The 20,942-nt window shown below is 44.6% G+C and overlaps 1 protein-coding gene across 2 annotated transcripts in view; it reads right to left on the bottom strand.

The window, feature by feature from the left end:
• LOC126203909 (RISC-loading complex subunit tarbp2-like) overlaps nt 1–20,942 on the bottom strand; it is a 96,374-nt gene that overhangs the window by 55,777 nt on the left and 19,655 nt on the right. Inside the window, exon 2 of one of the 2 annotated variants that reach the window (XM_049938298.1) lies at nt 3,134–3,213. The exons of the other annotated variant lie outside the window; for it this stretch is intronic. The gene's annotated coding sequence lies outside the window, so the exon portion shown is untranslated. The remainder of the gene's footprint in view (nt 1–3,133; nt 3,214–20,942) is intronic. 2 annotated transcript variants of the gene reach the window in all.

Here is a 20,942-nt window from a genome sequence, read left to right as displayed (position 1 = left end):
AGGCCACTAGAACCCTTCAATGATGGGGTCTTATTAGGGAGAGTGACGAAACGACAAACAACAGAAGAGCTTCATTGTCATATGTTAAAAAAAAAAGATGATTAAAGGTGAAAATGTCTTCTGAACTAATTTAGACCTTTTATTGGCATCATGCCCATGTATACATACAAAATGGTATTGATTTCAATGTTCTGAATTTGTATTTTTTTGACTTAATTGTGTCAATTTTCTCTATTACCATTTTTAATTCTGCTGTTTATCTAAGAAATGTGATGTCATAGAGAAAAACTGATTTTACCAGTGTATTCAGCACCCCAAAATTAGGCAAATCCACCCATTTAGAAACCAGATGCAGAAAAAAAATTTAATTTGTTAATTAGTGTAATTTATATGGAACAATATACATATATTTAATACACTTAGAAATATCAAGTATTTTAAATTTTGTGATTTACAAAGCTCAATAATTCCAATGCTACATTAAAAAACACAGAATATCCTGAGATTTTATGGAATTCCCTGAGATTTCCCTAATTTTTCCAGGTAAATTTTAATTCCCTAAATATCCCAGGTTTTCCAGGAGAATCTCCATCCTGTGTTAACTGCCTCTCAGTACTGTTTTCAAGGATGGTTTTCCACAGAAAAAGGAGTAGAAGACTTAAAAGTGAAGTGCTACCAGGGGTAAATACAAAAATTAGTCTGTTGGCATATTCTCTGACACTGGCAAAGCCTTTGATTGTGCAGGTTAGAAAAAGCCACTTGGGAAACTAAAGTGTCATGGCAGTAACAACATCCCTCTTGCATGGATTAAATCTTACCTTCCATATTAGAAAGCAGATGCTTTCACTAACACACTGTGACACTGTTTCTGACATGAAACTAACCTCACTCTGAGGAATGTAACATGTGAGGTGCCACAGGGATCACTACTGCACCCACTCATTTCTAAATAACACCAATGAGCGTTCAGTGACTGAAGAGCAGTTCAAAAACTGTAGTTCTTGCTGACGACACCAGCATACTGTTCTGGGGTCCAAACTCAATCTTAACAGACATGGCTCAAATAATAATTTTGGACCACTTTTTGACCTAACAGCATAAACCTTAATTTCACAAAGACTAATATTATGCAGTTTCAAACAAGTAATTATGATTTCCTAGCACCAGAAGTAAGACATTAGTGTTCATACACTGAATGAAGCACAGTGTCAATTTCGGGGTTCATCTGGATAACAAGTTAAAATGAAGTCAGCACATGGAAAAACTGATCAAGAAGCAAAGTTCAGCTTGTCTTCTTACTTCACATATTTCCACTTCCTGTTATCTGATGTAATTACCTTCTGGGCAGTGCATCTAATGTAAATACAGTGTTTATTCAGCAGACATGAGCATTAAGAATATTAAGTAAGGCACATCTTTCAGGTCCTTTTTAAAATTCTTGGAATCCTTACACTCACTTCCCAATACACACTACCAGAAGAAAGAATGATATTCATTATGCCACATTAAGGTTGTCTGTAGCACAAAAAGAGGTGCACAATGCTGCAACCAAAATCTTTGATCACTTACTCAGTGATATAATGTGTCTGACAGATAGTAATGTAAAATTTGAAAATAAACTGAAAAAGTTTATCTTTGGCAACTTCTACTATGTAGAAGAATTTCTATTTTTGTGTGTAAAAGATGGTGGGTAGGAATTACTCTTACATATCTATAGTCTTTAAAAAATAAATAACTACAAATATAAAAATAATAAAAAGTGACATTGTAAATGATCAGCCTTTAGATATATTTACAAATAATTTGTTACGTGAATATAAAACAAATTGTTCCACCCCATTATGATTTATTGTGCGAATGATCCACAGAGCATGAAACTACCTACCTTCATTTACATTTAATCATTTCTGCCGCATATAATAAGAATCAGTTGTTCTGAACAATACAGGGTTCAAGACTGAAGTTTCATACGCTGGCAGTAAGATATTTAACCAACAAAAACATACCTAATTAGCCGCGTTTTCTACAAATTATCTGGAATACCTAGTTTCAGGGACTGAAAATTTCTGTTAACTGCACAGCAAGCAATGGGGTTTGTTACAAAGCTGTAAGACAGGTAGTAATGTACCACGAATACGACTCAATATTTACAAGTGTAGGCAAATATTTTCTTTGAACAATCAATCAAGTATATATTAATTTATGAATATCAGGTACACAGCAGCTATGTACCGAGACTAAGGAGGCAGCAACTTTTTTTCAATATAGCAGCTTTCTTACTAATTTATTTCATTAAATTTAGATGACAAGAACAAACAGCATTAAGCAGTATAGCTATTCTCCATTGTTAATGCAGTACATAGTTTAAGCTTCTATGCCGGCTTGGTCACATGTTAATGTATAATTTGACACATTACACATTCTTGAAGGTTCTCTTCCTCCATGGCAATTATGGAATACCATGAATGAATGAATACTGAATAAAGCAGTTATGCTGAAATAACCTTTCCATTATTAAATTTTAACTTAAAACTTGGAATATCCAAGTAAGTTATGTATTACTGTGTTTTGGACTACTTTTATCGTCTCCAGAATCATCATAAAGCTGAAACTTTAAATGACAGTGTGCTATGTTCAATACCACATAGACAATGCCCATTATATTACGAAACAAGGAGATGTTACTTCCTAAAAATACACAATATGATGGGGACATACATAACCCAGGCCATTGTTTGTTTCCTCTTACAGATATTTGCATTAGCTACAAAAAGTGATGCATTGCTCAAAAATGGAAAAATAGTACTTGGGCGACTCTTATTCAGGTATCAATTTGTGTGTGTGCACCTTACTGTACTGTAGTAGTGATCAGTGCATTTAACTTCTGTTAACAGAGTTTGTCAGAAGGAAAGCAAGGATTCTTGTTGTCTGTATTTTAGCAGTACGGTGGATATGAAGTGTGTTCAGTGTGCGTGGCAATGCAGGAGCAGCTTGCCACAGAACTGAAAGTGCTGCTGGTCAGTCAACCAGCTCCAGGCAGCTGCTGTTGGGTGTAGTGACAGCAGAGCAACAGGTGTGCCACATGGGGCATCTTGGCTGTTAATGGTTCTACTAGTGAGCTCTGCTGTGGTACCTGATAAGGATGCAAGGTGAATGGCAGGTTGTGGCCACTTCTTGTTGTTCAGGCAGAGGACAAATGCGGAGACCCACCATCTACAAGTTACAAAAGAAATTGATATAAGTCAGTGGTCACTAAATATAATTTTTGTGTGTGGTAAGGAGGAGGGGAGACAGAGGCGGACTCCCATGTGTTGTGATGTCAATTAGATATGCTAATAACCTGACACGTTAACCATTTGTACAAGGTGTATCAAAAAGAATCATCTAATTTGGGATGTCTATATTTCTCAAACTAATAAACATATATAATGAATTTGGTTTTGTGATGAATGGGAAACTCTAAAAGTGTTTCTTTTTTCACACCTTTTCAATGGTGTTCAATATGCCCTCCTTGACATGCACGGCATATGTCAATGCTGTATTTTCCCACACTGCAATGAGCATGTCTTGAGTTACAGCTTCCACAGCTGCTGTTATGTGATGTCTCACTTCATTCATTGTTGTTGGTAACAGAGGCACATAAACCGAGTCTTTTGTAAACCCCCACAAGAATAATCACTTACATTTAGGTCTGGTGTAATGTGAAGCTGAATCATTTGGTCCAGTGTAACCAATCCATTGCTCAGCAATCATTTGATTTTAAAATTCCCACACTTCCAGATGCCAATGTGGCGATGCCCCATCCTGTTGATAAATGAAGTTGTTCAAGTCAGTCTCCAACTGTGGGAACAGAAAATTCTCAAGCATACTGAGGTACGCGCTTCCTGTAACAAGTGTTCTCGGCAAAGAAAAATGGACCATGCACTTTTTCCCATGAAACTGCACGAAACATATAAATTTTGGAGAGTCCTCCTCATGTTGTACAACATCATGTGGTTGTTCTGTACCCAATATTCTAACCTTATGACAGTTCACTTTTAAATTTAAATGGAATGTTGCCTCATCACTAAACACTAAGTGTGGACAAAAACTGTCCTCCTCAATCTTGCCAAGAACAAAATTAAAGAACTCCACATGTTGTTGTTTGTAACCTTTACAAAGAGCTTGCAGTAGCTGAATTCTGTATGGTTTCATGTGTAAACGTTGACACAATACACACCAGACACATCGGGAGCATGTTGAGCTGTCAAGCTACACAGCGAGCGGATTTCTGTGGACTCCTTGTGAAACTATGGCAGATGTGTTCTGTGTCTGTGCCAGACACACTGGGACGGCCCAGCGATTTGCCTTTACACAAACAACCTGTTTCTCAATATTGTTCCTGTTATTATGTAATGCTCTGTGCTGTAGGAGAATCCACACTATACCTAGTACGAAAGTCATGCTGCACAGTTATTACTGACCCTCACTGCGCAAAACAGAAAATTTCTGTTATACCAACACCATTTTTACTATTCTTTTTGATACACCCTGTATTTTATTTTTGCTCTTGGTGTTGGCCACAAAAAAGTATGTGGTGTTGATCTGTGTAAGAAGGCAAGACTTCAGTCTTTGCAAGTATAATCTTTGACAAAATAATCATGAATCATAGTTGTTTGTAATCAGTGTTTAACCTGGGGTTCAGGGCAAGGAAGTGCAAATTCCTCGAGTGTAAAGTCTACAGCTGTACCATCTGGGTAAATAGACACCGACCACACTAGCATTTGGTCCGAGTCAGATGGACTAATTCTGCTGTGCTGAGATCCACACTAATTGTGCTGTGCTGAGATCCATTGTCTCTGCCTTCATCACAAACTGACACCTTCAGTGTTATTCAAGGTGATAAGCTTGCACATAAAACCCACTTGCTATTTGTGGGCTTTGTTATTGCTTGGGGGGAGGGGGGGGGGGGCAATGTAACAAGCAACTCGTGGCCTGAGTACAAGAGCTCATGAGCAAGGCACCTCGAATATATTTGTAGTGGAAGCGAAACAAGTGAAGAATGATAATGAATGACCTACTATGAAAACTATATGCAACAAAAATTCGTCTTTAATTACTAAATCATTTCACCACAACAGCACTTTTAAGGTTTGCTTTTTATTGACCTCTAGTTTTGAAACTTCATGTCAGAAAATGCCCATACTTTTCATTTGTCCAGTATGTGCCTAGAAGATAAATTTTTGTCCACTGCAAACATATTCAATTTTATGAAATCCCCTAAAGACTTCATTGAAAGAAAATATTCCTTAAAGAAGCATAAAATTAAAATAATATTTAAAAATTTAAAATATAAAATGATTGGGATGCATAAAATAGAATCGTTTATTTTCATTCTGTAGCTCCCCAATATTGGCAACATAGAATGACAGTTAAGTGTCAAAAATTTTTTTTAGTCTTAAGCATTCTGCAATTTACATGTTTTACAAAATATGTGTTTTGATTTTACTTGTAAAGCATCATCAAGGGTCATTCTGTAAATATAGTAGATACGTTGCTATATTTTGCTAGTTACAGATTAAAAACAGTTTTTCTTTATGAATTTGGTGTCAGTTTAATTAGCTTTTTCATTGCCAGTTATGAAGTCAACAGGTTATTCTTTCATCATCGAAAACTTTGTTATTCTTTCAACATTCATGAATTTTCAGCTTTCAGAAACCACCATTTTCTTTTGCTGCATCTGCACTTTTTGAACTTCATTTTTGTAAAATTTTACTTAAGTTGTCTTCAGAGAAATTTTACTGTGATTCACCCGTTTGCCTTCGGCCCAATGTTTTTTTTGTGTTTATTTGTTTTACTTGTGGACTGTGATTACTGCGAACCGTGTGAATATGCTGTTTCAAGCACACTTCCATATTCAAATGTGTCCGTAAATTGGAACAGAGGTGAGTGGCAGGATGGGGACACAATGTGATCAGTAGTTACAGATTGGGGAATGGGCAAGGAACAGCAATTATAGGAACGCAACTGAGGTGTGTGTGTGTGGGGGGGGGGGGGAGGGGGGGGCACTCGTGCAGGTTGGAGTGAGTGGGGGGAAGGGGGACAGAAGGGTATGTGGGATCACATGTCTATATTACACTGTACGTTCTATTAATATGTTAATCTGTAATACAAACATTCACTCTCTACTCTACAAAGAACTGAAGTACATGGTAGAGGGTATGTCCCCACTGCAAACATTTTAGGGTGTTTCCCTTTTTCAAGATGGAGTGAAGAATGAAAGACTGTTCAACTACATCTATGTGCTCTATAATTAGTCTAATCTTGTCTTTATGCAAATAGTCTTAATGGTCCCCATCAGAACAATCTGCGGGAGGCTGTGGTATATACATGCCTACATTCCTCACTTAATACTTGGTCTTTGTAGGTAGACTGTCTCAGGACATGTGGCATTTATCTTCAAGTGTCTGCCAGTTCAAGATTTTCAGGGTGTCAGTGATGCTCTTCTAAGCAAAACAAACCTGTAACGATTAATGCTGTCCTTCTTAGTGTGTGTTCAATTTCCTGGTTAGTTCTATGTCGTATGGGTCCAACACACTTACGGAATATTCCAGGATGGTTTGCTTGCAGGAGTGTTTCGTAGGCAAACATCTTTGAAGAATGACTGCAAGTTCCCACTCTAGCATTAACAGAAGAAGAAGAAGAAGAAGAAGAGGAAATAAGGATCTCAGTATGTCACCAATAAATCAAAGTCATTAAAGGTTAAAATTTCATCTAACTGTGATGCAACAGTTAATTTTCCAAGTTGCTAAAAAACAGTGGAGATTTCCAAGTATAATTCTAATTTCTTCCTTCCATGTAAGAACTACCTTTTCTATAAATGTGGCACTACAGAATGGCAAAAAATAAAATCATGAAGTATATTGACTTCATGAGATGTTTGATAGGGTTTTTCCAGACATGACATTATTCTCATCCATACATATACCAAAGTAGAAACTTCCACTTCACTTATGACTTCTGAAGGTATATGTTTAATGTTGGTAGTGTAATTTCTGCAGAAAAGTGTGAAAATTGTATCTTCCACAATTCTTGATTAAGCACATTTGTAGAAAAATAACTAACAACTTTGAAATAAAAATTTACTCTGATGCTGTTTCTTCATAATATCACAATAAAACTTACATGGATATCTATTCACGACTCCCATAGGGTCAGATGTTATAAATAACTGGCGATACAGAAGTGGATTTTTGCAATGGGCCAGGAACACAAGCCTGTTTCATGGATATTTTTGAAAGGTCTGGCCTGCCTATCTCAGGCCTGTTGATTTCCAGTCACATGCAAGCCATGCTTGTCCCACGCAGTGTCTCAAATATGCCTGGAGGCCAGGTGACATGCTCGTCTCTTTGAGTTTGTTGCAAATTTATAAGTTCTTATAATAATTGGTCCCAACAAATCACATGCTAAATTATTATGTGTCATTCTGAGAACCTTTTTCCAAGTGTGAATTCTGCTAATATTGCTGGAGAACTGATTGGTGTAAATTTTTCTTCTTTTAATGTTGACAGTATATTGCACATCAAAGTTGCCAAATCTGCATAGTGAGACAAAAAATGGATCAGTAAGTTCTGTGAAGCAAAGAAAGAAGTTTAGCTTCACAGATAAGCTTATTGTTTCCAGCTTTTTGTATGACAAATGGTTTAGTCACCTTACCCCCTCTCAACACTGGACGTGTACTTTTTCATGTCATTCCAGATTTCTAAGGCTCTCTGTAAAGCTGGACCGCTGTTTAACCATTGATGCGCACAAAATTTTAACCTAAGTGTTTAGGTGTGTGAAGATTACACACAATCTTCACACTTCATAAGTGAATCTTTGAACAAATGGTACAGACTACTGTCCACATTCCAATTTGAAGCTGCCCCACCACTCTTGAATACATTTGCATAAATGAAGGCTGCAAGTAACTAACTACATTTAAGATACAAGAATTTTAACAGCTTGTAAAATTTCCAGTTTACGACTCAACTATCATTGACATTTGCAAACTTTTTGAAATCTTAATTTCTGTACAACTTTTGAAATATTTTCATATGTCCTCAGAAGTTGTGTGCACCATAATGGCAGTTGTTTACTAATAATAAACAACTTCATTCAGCTCTGGATGTCCAAATTGAAAATAAATATCCATTTACTCAGTTTGGATTGAATAATTAAGTGTCTTGTCAAACAATAAAACAATATGAACTACTTTCTTAACATGGTGAAGCAGAATCTGCTGAACATGAGAAGCTATCCCAAAACAGCATAAATATGCCATGGTTGCCACAAGTTTCACCTGATATTTCCCCGATTTCCAGACACATTTTAGCATTTTTCCCTGATAAATTTTGAGATCTTAAGGGTAAGTTAACACGTAAGTTGGCAATCTGTCTTTACAGTTACGGTACAAGAAACAATAGTGCAAACGAGGAAATATCTAAAAAGAACTTGCAAGCAGATGGCGTTTCATGAAGTGAGCAGTGTGTCTGTGTTGGTGCTTAAAGGCACTCAACGCCGAGGTTATCAGTGCCCTTACACATTTAAAGAAATGAATGTGAACAAAATTAGTAAAATGTGGTCATTCTCGCAAAGACAGCTGGGAAAAACTAAAGATGCTATACAAGAGACTAAACATAAATAAAACGAGAAAGGAGCTAAAAGGACGCTACAGGAAATTGTCACTGGCTGGCCACTTACATAAAATATGGATGGGCCAGTCACCCTGTGAATTAATTAAAACCTTCTCTCTAAAATCTTGGTAAAAAGGGTAGGATAATTCACAAGACTTTGAAACTTCATTTGATTATTATTTAAAAGAGATTGCTGATCCATCAGCATCTACATCTACATCCATACTCCGCAATCCACTATACAGTGCGTGGCGGAGGGTACCTCGTATCACAACTAGCATCTTCTCTCCCTGTTCCACTCCAAAACAGAACGAGGGAAATCAGCCAAGGCCCGGTGGTTGGATAATAAAACACAGCTCAATAAAATTTGGCACACATTGATCTGTACACCGCACGCACCACACACTGGAGGGCCCTCTCGCCGGAGCAAGAAGCCATGCGCATAGGACTGTGGCCCACGCAAAGAGGAGCGAGGGGGATCTCGTCCCGTCTATGTGGCAGGAAGGAAGTACACCACACCTGTGTTGTGGGCTTTACTAATTGGAGCTTATTGTCAGACACTCCCAGCCAGACTCTTGAGTTCAATAGTGAGGTGATAGCAGGCAGGGGGATGGCACACTGAAATACCTGCGGATTGAGACATGCCTCCTTGGCTGCTAGTTCTGCCCTTTCATTCCTTCCCCAGTCATTGTAGTTGGAGGAGGGCATCCTGGATTGTCTGGACTATTTTAACTGCTGGGTACAAACCTTTCAACGAGTAAAAAGCACTTAGAGAATCAGAATAGACAAGAAATTTAGCACTGGAAGAACATCTCATCTGCTCCAGTATCCGCAAGTTCGGAGACAATTCTGCATCAAAAGCAGTAAACGTTTGACACAGTCGAACCTTGAGGACATGATACAGGAAGACAACAGAGCAACCAACAGAATCTACCCTTTTTGATCGATCCGTAAAAACATAGTTGTGGTGCTCAGATAAAATATCAGAAAATATTGCATTAAAAATGAAAGCAGGAGTGCAACCCCTCTTGTACCACACCAAATTTAAAATCACCCGGGCCTCTCCAGTAACCAGGGCTGCAGGCAGGTAAAACCAAGGATTCGGGGCCATACTGGCTTCACACCGAGGGACTCCAGCACACGTTGCACACAGATCCCAAATGGCATTGTGGCACACGGACGGTTGGAAAAAAGATGTTGTCCAGAGGCAGATGAGCGACAGAGTCGTGTGCAGGTGAAGTCGGAGATGCGAGGAATTTACATGCCTGACGCACCAGGAGGAGCTGCCGCCGGATGGTAAATGGCAGTTCCCCGGTCTCAGCACAGATGCTATGTATGGGAGTGGTCTATCCGCAAATAAGAGGGCCTCGTTGACCCTTACACTGTGCAACCGTAGTCCAGCTACAAAGCCCTATAAACTGGAGGACACAAGCCCTGCCTACTCCCTAAGATCGGTTGCTAAGGCAGTTTAAGATATTCAGTGCCTTCAGGGTTCTGGCTTTCAGGTCTCTCAGTTGTGACAACCACAACAATCTGGAGTCAAAAAAGGTGGCCCCCAAGGCAGGAAAATTAAAAATACAATGAGAATGATTAAATTAAACACACAAGCCTTTATCCACAGAAAACTGAATACCCGTCTTTACAACCCACTCCTTTAACTGCCCCACTATAAGCTGCAACTGGCAGCTCACTGTCGCAACACTGGAGGAGGAACAGAAAAAAGCAAAAACGTGTACATATAAGGAACACTGTGCAAGACCCCTTGCCATAGATGTGATTCTGTTTATGGCTATGGCAAAGAGGGTAACACTTAAAACACTGCCCAGAGGGACACCATTCTCCTGCTCAAATCGATCTGACAGCGAGGTACCAACTCGGCTCCTAAAAAACTGGTGAGACAGAAAGTAACGTATGAAGATGGGTACGTGACCACAAAAGCCCCATTGATGCAGTTGTCCATTCGCTTCAGGGTCTTTCCTACACAGCTTGTTAAGGCAATACTCTTGTAACTACTGGGAGACATAAGGTCCTTTCCTGGTTTTAGGGGAAGTATCAGAACTGCCTCCCTCCAAGAGTTCAGGAAGCTGGCTGACTGCCATGTAAGATTAATTCATTTGTGGAGGCTTTCCTTTGATGCTGCTGGCAAATGGCAACTGGTGCAGTATCGCAAGTCTCAGATAGTGCTGATTCGGGCTGCCACACAGATGAGAGAGAGTTGTAGGCTTCAGAACAGTTGGATCTGAAGTCCAACTTAGCCCTCTTGACATTAGCCTGGTAGTGATGAAACGCCAGATCCTGGCTGACATTGGCAGTAGTTTGTGCAAAATTCTCCGCTAGCATCTGAGCGATGTCTCTGGGTGCCATTTGGAGACACCCCCATGCCAGCACTGCTGCTACTGGTGAAGGACTGCGTTTTTCCTGAAATCTTTCTGACAGCTTCTCGTACTTTTGTAGAACAAGTGGAATGGTTGAGGGAGTCCATGAATGCTTGCTATGCCCTTTTCTTGCTCTCCTTAACCACACGCCGTGCTTTTGCTCTCACGATTCCAAAGGCTATAAGGTTTTCTGCCGTAAGGCGGTCTTTAAATCATTGAAGATCTGTAAGCCTGTTCTGAATGGCTGAACGGCACTCATATGTTCATCCGTCCACGAGGCACAGGTCGTCAAAGATGAGCTGAGGACTTTGGAATGGATAAGTCAGCAGCTTGAGGGATCACTTGTGTGATATGTTCCACATATTTCTGGATGCTGTTGCAATGATAAAACACAGCTAGCTGGCTGAAAAGTGTCCAGTTAGTCCTGCTGACAATTCATGTCCGTGGCTTCTCTTCGTGTAGTGCTCCATCCAGTAGGTGAATATGGATTCAGAAGTGGTCACTGGAATGAAGATCAGCAATGACATCCCAGTGAACAGAGTCCGTGAGGGCTGGAGAGCAAAGAGATAGGTTGATGGCCAAGAATGATGCAGTAGCAGCACAGAAATGAGTTGGAGTACCAGTGTTTAGGACGCACAACTCTTGAGATATCAAGAGGCACTCCAAACTTCAACCCTGAGGGCAAGTAGAGGCTGAGCCCCATGGGAAATGATGGGCATTGAAGCCACCCAGGATGAGTAATGGTCAGGGAAGTTGTTCCATATGATCCGCGAGTGTGTCAGCATCTATTGCATCCATCACAGGTAAATAAAAGGAGCAAATTGTAATCCTCGACATGCACAAATTTCAACTTCAACTGCTAGCGGGCCAGTAGCCATGGGGAGAGCAGAGGAGTGGTGCGCATTATTGACAGAGACGGCAACCCCTCCTTTGGCCCTTTTCCCCCATCAGGTCATCCTTGCGATATAGAGTATAGCCCTGTAGTACAGGGGCATCAGAGGCTTTAAAACATGTTTCCTGTAAACATAAGCACAGGGGGCGTTGCTGTGCTAGGAGTTTCAGTGGTGGTGGTGGTTAGTGTTTAACGTCCCGTCGACAACGAGGTCATTAGAGACGGAGCGCAAGCTCGGGTTAGGGAAGGATTGGGAAGGAAATCGGCCGTGCCCTTTCAAAGGAACCATCCCGGCATTTGCCTGAAACGATTTAGGGAAATCACGGAAAACCTAAATCAGGATGGCTGGAGACGGGATTGAACCGTCGTCCTCCCGAATAGGAGTTTCAGTTCCTCCACAGCTGTCGTGAACCCATTAATGTTCCACTGTATAATGGGAACCATCTGTCAGCAGGGTAGTACTTTCATCCTGACTTTCTGCCAGGGAGGGTGCCCATAATGGGTGGAGGCACAGTCTTGGGATGAGATGATTGCTCCAGTCTGACATCAAGCTCCACTGCCTCTGAAGAAGACGCAGGAGAGGTGTCAGATACGATGACAACGTTTTCGGACGGTGTACGCCTTTCTCCTTCAGTGTGTGATTCTTCACCTTCAACTTCTATTTTTTGATCTGAGGTAGCTTTGGAGCCACAACCTTTGAAGTGGTGGGTGGTGCACAAGGCAGAGAGTTCCACTATGTCAGCAACCACAGCCTTTCCTGAAGTTCTGGGGAGAGGGGCAGGCTTCAAAGTAACTGCAGCAGCACAAGTCATTGACAAACGCAATTGCTAGTGCCAACACTAGCAACCTCTGTTTGCATAACGCATCAGTTTTCTGGACTGGCTGTTTCAGGATGGAAGAAAAGGGGGCAATGAACGTGGGTGGCTGCATGGACTTTTGTAACTCCTTGGCTTCACCTCACGGGACACGCTTTGTTATTTTGATCTCCTGAATCTTTCGTTCCATGAGGAAAACTCTGCAGTCCCTGCTCCACACTTTGGAAAATAGTAGCAACCAACTCTGTCATGAGTAGCTTTACCCAATTTCTCCAAAAGTGGCTTCTTCTTTCCAGCCAAGAGGAGAGTGCCTAAAGTGATGCCATTTAAAACACTGCTTTGAATTTGGGAAATAAGGTCGTAGACTTAGGCATAGGAAAACTGCCTTGACAGGCTCTGGTCGATTAGTGCTCTTAAAGGTTATCTTATTTTACACGTACACCATCTACTCTTTTCATAACATTTTGTACATCAACAATACCATCCTGGGACCATACAGCTTTCAGTTCTTCTCGGGGAATGTTGACTAGATCCCTACAAGTCAAAACACCTTTGCTGTAGTTCAAGGTGTTGTGCAATTTAGTTTCTAATACATATTCCCTGAGGCATGGAGCTTTCTGAATGAACTGTTTTTGTAATGAACTGTTTTTTGATTGAGAATGCAAGGCAAATGTTATATGTATTTCATTAAGACCAGTGATGTTACTTTATTGAAATAAAATGAAACATTTGGTGACAAAAATACGCATTTCCTTGGAGTTGCAAGACAGATTTAAAATACCTTCACTGATTTCAGAAATAAACTCAGAAAAAAGTAGGCCCCTTGAAAGAAGTGTATAAGATGGGAAAGAACTGTGTAAACCAACACCATAGGTGACCACCAATAAAATTTTGGTTCTACTATGTTTATTATTGTCAGCAATTACTCACTGTGTTATATCTACTACCTTACAGGTATTGCGCAAATTTTCTTTCGAGAAATATATGACTACATAATGTAAAAAACGCCAGTGTGACAGTTTTCTTCTTCTTATTGTCCATGCATTCTAACATATAAATTACTTTTGGTGTGCCAAAACGTACTAGGACAAATAAAATGTCTATAAAATGCCACACTGTACAACATACTTGCAGCGAGACAGTTGAAATTCCTGAAATCCTTTGCCCCTGGCCTCGGGCCTGCTGATGAGCACTGCAGTCCTGGGTTCATAGATAAACCACAAAAATACGCTGCATTACGCCACACACAAACAGACCTGGCCCCACGGGCAGGTTGGCGATGGTTGGTTTGTTTAAAGGAGGGGGTAAGGGACCAAACTGCAAGGTCATTGGCCCCTTGTTCCCAGTAAAATAATTACACAAGGGAAAGAAGAAAAAGGAGACGAACAGCACAATAACAGGAGAATGGAAGAACCAGCAGAAAGACAGGACAACCAACACTACTATGGACAAAACAGGAAAAGAAAAGCACAGAGAGAAGCAAGATACAGGTAGATGTGATAAAAATAAGAGAGCAGATGACCGTGGCTGGCCCACCATGAGAATAAAAAGGAAAATCCAGCCACTCTGTGACACATTAAAACATCCAGCCTAAAAGCATTTGGGTGGAAAACACAAAGGCACAAAGGACATGCTCAAAAACTTATATAGAATGATAAAACACACAGTCACGTATAAAACATAAAACTAAATTAGCCGATGAGGTGTTGTCAGCTAAAATTAATGGCAACGAGTCCGGTAACTGAACAGTCTGTCGCAGAGCAGCCAATGGAGGACAGCTCACCACGATACGGGCCACTGTCAGCCGGGCACCGCACTGACACTGAAGCAGGTCATCACAGCACAGGAGGTAGCTGTGTGTCACCCAAGTGTGGCCAATGCGGAGCCAACAGAGAACCACAGAGTCCCTGCAATAGGCCCGCGTGGAGGTCTTCCACACATTCGTAGTCTCCCTAATAGCACGCAGTTTGTTGTGCGTACTGAGGTTATGCTATTCCGACTCCCAAAGCCGCAAAATCTTGTGGCGTAGTACTGAATGCAGGTCAGTTACAGAGAAGCCGATCTCCATAAGCAGTTTCTGTGTAGCCTGTTTGACCAGCCTGTCGGCAATTTTGTTGCCTGGGATTCCGATGTGACCTGGAGTCCAGACAAACACCACTGAAAGACTGGACTGTTCCACGGCATAGATGGACTCCTGGATGGTCGCTACCACATGATGACGAGGGTAGCACTGGTTGATAGCTTGTAGGATGCTCAAGGAGTCAGTACACAGTAGAAACGACCCCCCAGGGCAAGAACGGATGTGCTCAAGAGCACACGATATAGCCACCAGCTCGGCAGTGAAAAACCCGCAGCCAACGGGCAAGGAGTGCTGTTCAATATGTCCTCCATGAACATACGCAAAGCCAACGCGACCATCAGCCATCAAGCTATCGGTGTAAACCACTTCATGGTCCTGGTACATGTCAAGACTCGAGAGGCAATGGCAGCAGAGAGCAGCAGAGTTAACTGAGTCCTTAGGGCCATGTGTAACGTCTGGTCCAAGCCACGGCCTAGGTGAACACCATGGAGGAGTACGTGAATGGACCTCAAGTACAGATGGCAAAGGCAAGAACTCCAGTTTGGAAGGAAGGGATTGGACACGAACTGCAAATGGAAGCCCTGACCTGGTCCGCCAAAGCAGGAGATAAACTGCCATGGGTGGGAAAAGGAGACGAAGATTCAGATGTGCAGGAGAACTACGAATGTGTGCAACTTAAGTGGTGAGCAGATGTTCACACCTAACCTGCAATGGAGGGACTCTGGCCTCCACCAGGGCACTGGTCACTGGACTCTGTCCTTAAAGCTCCTATCCTTAGGCAAACGCCACAGTGGTGCACCGATTTGAGTAAACTCAACGCTGAGGGCGCTGCCGAACCCTAAACCAGACTCCCATAGTCAAGGCGAGATTGAACAAGGGCTCTGTAGAGCTGCAGCAGCGTAGAGCGATCTGCACGCCAGTTGATGTTGCTCAGGCAGTGGAGGGCATTGAGGTGCTGCCAAGACTTCCACTTAAGCTGACTAAGGTGAGGAAGCTAAGTCAACCGGGCTTCAAAAACCAGTCCTAAGAATCTGTATGTCTCCACAACAGTGAGTGGATCGTCATTGAGGTAAAGTTCTGGTTCTGGATGAACGATACGATGCAGACAGAAGTTCATAACACATGGCCGAAAACTGGAAACTGTGGGCTAGAGCCCATGATTGCGCCTTGTGGATGGCTCCCTGTAGGTTGGTTGGTTTGTGGGAGTAAAGGGACCAGACTGCTACGGTCATCGGTCCCTTTTTCCAAGTACTAAAAACACGCACAGAGAATAAAAACGATTAACAGAATAGAGCACAGACGACACAGAACAAGAGAAACTGAGACAAAGACCAGACAAAACGAACTAAAATCACACAGTGTGATGGTGGTTGGCCGACCATAGAAATAAAAAAGGAAAAGCCAACCACTTGAAACACATTTAAAAAAATCAGTTTAAAACCAGAGGCCAAAGGCCAGAATCAACACAAAACTATAAGATAAAACAGAAACACTTAGATTAAATGATAAAAAACCCCTGCCCGAATAAAACGTAAAACTAAGTCAGCCGTAGCAGAGTCATCTGTTAAAAGGGCAGGGAGTGCGTCAGGCAGTGCGAACGACTGCCTGAGCACAGCTAAAAGCGGACACTCCAATAAAATATGGACCACAGATAAAACGGAGCCGCAGCGACATAGAGGTGCGTCCTCACGGCGCAATAAGTGGCCGTGCGTCAGCCGAGTGTGCCCAATGCGCAGCCGGCAGAGGACAACAGACTGCTTGCGGGAGACCCGCATGGACGACCGCCACACAGTCGTCCTCGCCTCGATAAGGCGAAGTTTGTTGGGCGTGGGCAGATTGCGCCATTCTGCGTCCCAAACCGAAAGAACTGCGCGGCGTGAGACTGCCCGCAAATCAGTCTCCGGGAGGCCAATCTCCAGAGATGGTTTACTAGTGGCCTCTTTCACCAGGCGGTCAACAATCTCATTGCCAGGTATCCCAACATGGCCTGGGGTCCACACGAAAACCACAGAGCGGCCGCAACGGGCAAGAGTATGCAGGGACTCATGGATAGCCATCACCAGACGAGAACGAGGGAAACACTGGTCGAGAGCTCGTAAACCGCTCAGGGAATCGCTACAGATAACGAAGGACTCATCTGAGCAGGAGCGGATATACTCTAGGGCACGAAAGATGGCGACCAGCTCAGCAGTGTAAACGCTGCAGCCATCCGGCAAGGAACGTTGTTCGGAATGGTCCCCTAGAGTTAGCGCATACCCGACACGACCAGCAACCATCGAACCGTCAGTGTAAACAATTCCAGAGCCCTGATACGTGGCCAGGATGGAATAAAAGCGGCGGCGGAAGGCCTCTGGAGGGACTGAGTCCTTCGGGCTCTGTGCCAATTCGAGCCAAAGGCAAGGGCGAGGAACACACCACGGGGGTGTGCGCAGAGGTGCCCGGAAAGGAGGTGGAACAGGGAAAAACCCAAGCCCAGAGAGGAGCTCTTTGACGCGTACGGCGATCGGACAACCCGACCGGGGCCGACGTTCTGGCAGATGAACGACTGACTGCGGGAACAGGACACGGTAAGTTGGATGCCCGGGCAAGCTAAAAACATGGGCAGCATAAGCAGCCAGTAATTGTCGGCGTCGTAACCGCAGTGGAGGGACACCTGCCTCCACTAGTATGCTGTCCACAGGGCTGGTGCGGAAAGCACCAGTGGCAAGGCGTATCCCGCTGTGGAGAATTGGGTCCAGCACCCGCAACGCAGATGGGGAAGCTGAGCCATAAGCCAGGCTCCCATAATCCAGACGGGACTGGATTAACGCCTGGTAGAGCTGTAACAGGGTAGATCGGTCAGCGCCCCAGCGGGTGTGGCTCAAGCATCTCAGAGCGTTGAGATGCCGCCAACACGATATGCCGGATATGAGGCAGCCAAGTCAGCCGGGCATCAAAAACTACACCCAAAAACCTGTGGGTCTCCACCACATCAAGAAGTTCATTGTCAAGGGAAAGCCGCAGCTCAGGATGGACCGTTCGGTGCCGGCAGAAATGCATAACGCAGGTCTTGGCTGCTGAAAACTGGAACCCATGAGCTACAGCCCAAGACTGCGCCTTGCGGATAGCACCCTGTAGCTGACGTGCAACAGCTGCAATGCCTGTAGAGCTGTAGTAAAGGCAGAAGTCGTCAGCATACAGGGAAGCGGAGACAGAATTTCCCACGGCCGCAGCGAGCCCGTTAATGGCTATTAAAAACAGACAGACACTTAAAACAGAACCCTGTGGCACACTGGTCTCCTGGATGTGGGAGGAACTATATGAGGCCGCGACTTGCACGCGGAAGGTACGATACGACAGAAAATTGCGGATAAAGATCGGCAGAGGGCCCCGAAGACCCCATCCATGAAGCGTAGAAACGATGTGATGACGCCATGTCGTATCGTACGCCTTCCGCATGTCGAAGAAGACAGCGACCAGGTGCTGACGGCGGGAAAAGGCAGTACGGATGGCCGACTCCAGGCTCACCAGATTGTCGGCGGCGGAGCGGCCTTTACGGAACCCATCCTGAGACGGAGCCAGAAGGCCCCGAGACTCCAGTACCCAATTCAAGTGCTGGCTCACCATCCGTTCGAGAAGCTTGCAAAGAACGTTGGTGAGGCTAATGCGGCAGTAGCTGTCCACCTCCAAAGGGCTCTTGCCCGGTTTCAAAACGGGGATGACAATGCTTTCCCGCCATTGTGACGGAAACTCACCCTCGACCCAGAGACGGTTGTAAAGGTCGAGGAGGCGTCGCTTGCAGTCCACTGAACGGTGTTTCAGCATCTGACAGTGGATGCGATCTGGCCCGGGAGCGGTATCCGGGCAAGCGGCAAGGGCACTGTGAAATTCCCACTCACTGAATGGAGCATTGTAGGATTCAGAAGTGTGGGTGCGAAAAGAAAGGCTCCGACGTTCCATCCGCTCTTTAATGGAGCGGAAGGCCTGGGGGTAATTCGCAGAAGCGGAACTCATAGCAAAATGCTCTGCTAAGCGGTTTGCAATGACGTTGGAGTCAGTACAAACTGCTCCATTCAGTGAGAGCGCAGGGACGCTGACAGGGGTCCGACAGCCGTAGACGCGTCGAATCTTGGTCCAGACCTGCGATGGAGTGACATGGAGGCCAATGGTGGACACATACCACTCCCAGCACTCCTCCTTGAATTGGCGGATAAGGAGGCGGGCCCGCGCATGCAGCCGTTTGAAGGCGATAAGGTGGTCTATGGAGGGATGTCGCTTGTGACGCTGGAGCGCCCGCCGGCGATCTTTAATCGCTTCAGCGATCTCAGGCGACCACCAAGGCACAGCCCTCCGCCGAGGGGACCCAGAAGAACGGGGAATGGCAGATTCGGCAGCAGTAACGATGCCGGTGGTGACCGATTGAACCACCGCAGCAATGTCATCACTAGAGAGAGGCTCAATAGCGGCAGTGGAGGAAAACAAGTCCCATTCAGCCTTATTCATAGCCCAACTGCTGGGGTGCCCAGAAGAGTGACATGGTGGCAGTGACAGAAGGATCGGGAAGTGGTCACTGCCACACAAGTCGTCATGCACACTCCATTGGACAGACGGTAAGAGGCGAGGGCTACAAATCGAAAGGTCGATGGCGGAGTATGTGCCATGCGCCACACTGAAGTGCGTGAAGGAACCATCATTTAGAAGTGAAAGATCGAGCTGTGCCAATAAATGCTCAATGGTGGCGCCTCGACCTGTTGCCACTGACCCACCCCACAGAGGGTTATGGGCGTAGAAGTCGCCCAGTAACAAGAAAAGTGGCGGCAATTGGGCTATCAGTGCAGCCAGGACATGCAGCGCGACATCACCATCCGGTGGAAGGTAAAGACTGCAGACGGTAATAGCCTGCGGCATCCACACCCTAACAGCGACAGCCTCTAAAGCTGTTTGCAGAGGGACAGACTCACTGTGAAGAGAGTTAAGGACATAGATGCAGACGCCACCAGACACCCTTTCATAAGCTGCTCGGTTCTTATAACAACCCCGATAGCCACGGAGGGCGGGAGTTCGCATTGCTGGAAACCAAGTTTCCTGCAGAGCAATGCAGAGGAAAGGATGAAGGCTGATAAGTTGGCGGAGCTCAGCTAGATGGTGGAAGAAACCACTGCAGTTCCACTGGAGGATGGTGTTGTCCATGCCTGAGAAAGGCGTGACGGGACTGGGAAGGCAGACTACGCCGCTGGGTCACCTGCTGCCTCTGATTAAGCACCTGTGCTAGTGCTATCCATGGCATCTGAGGGACCGGCGAGATCGAGGTCCTCAGCGGACACCAGAATCTCCACCTCGTCCTCAGACGCAGAGCTGGAAGGTTGCGGTGGGGTGGCTGCTACCGCGAGTTCCTTGGGCTTAGAGCTCTTCTTCTTGGATTTCTCACACTGCTCCTTGGGTTTAACTGGCTGGGAGGGCTTCACCGATTCAGTCTCCGGGACTGAGGAGGATCGTGAAGCCCTTCGACCAGCTGATTGTGGGCACTTACGCCACTGTCGGTTGTCAGCCTTCCCACTGGTGGAAACCTGGGAAGGGAGGGACCCAAAGGACCCCTTGCGAGCGTGAGAAGCCGAAGAAGTTGGACACTTCTCCGGCTTAGAAGGAGGGACGGACGTCCCTGATGGGGGGGATGGTGTTGCTCCTGAGGTAGGTGGCGCAGGAGCAACCCGGTGGGTAGAGCCCCCCACTGGCAAGGGGGCAGGAGGAGTTGTACCACTCATCGATCCGGCCGGAAGTCGCGAAACTGATGGGGGGAGCACAGGTGTTGTAGCAGCGGCGTAGGAAGATATCATTCTCACGGGATGTAATGGATCGTATTTCCTTTTGGCCTCAGTATAAGTCAGTCGGTCCAGGGTCTTATATTCCATGATTTTGCGTTCTTTCTGGAAGATTCTGCAGTCTGGCGAGCAAGGTGAATGGTGCTCCCCGCAGTTGACACAGATGGGAGGCGGGCCACATGGAGTATCGGGATGAGATGGGTGTCCACAATCTCGACATGTGAGGGTGGAAGTGCAGCGGGAAGACATATGGCCGAACTTCCAGAACTTCAAGCACCGCATCGGGGGAGGAATATAGGGCCTGACGTCACATCGGTAGACCATCACC

This window comes from Schistocerca nitens, chromosome 9, assembly GCF_023898315.1.
Source record: "Schistocerca nitens isolate TAMUIC-IGC-003100 chromosome 9, iqSchNite1.1, whole genome shotgun sequence".
NCBI classification, from domain to species: domain Eukaryota; kingdom Metazoa; phylum Arthropoda; class Insecta; order Orthoptera; family Acrididae; genus Schistocerca; species Schistocerca nitens.
Note: the sequence above shows the minus strand (reverse complement) of the source record. Positions and strands in the feature narration are given on the sequence as shown.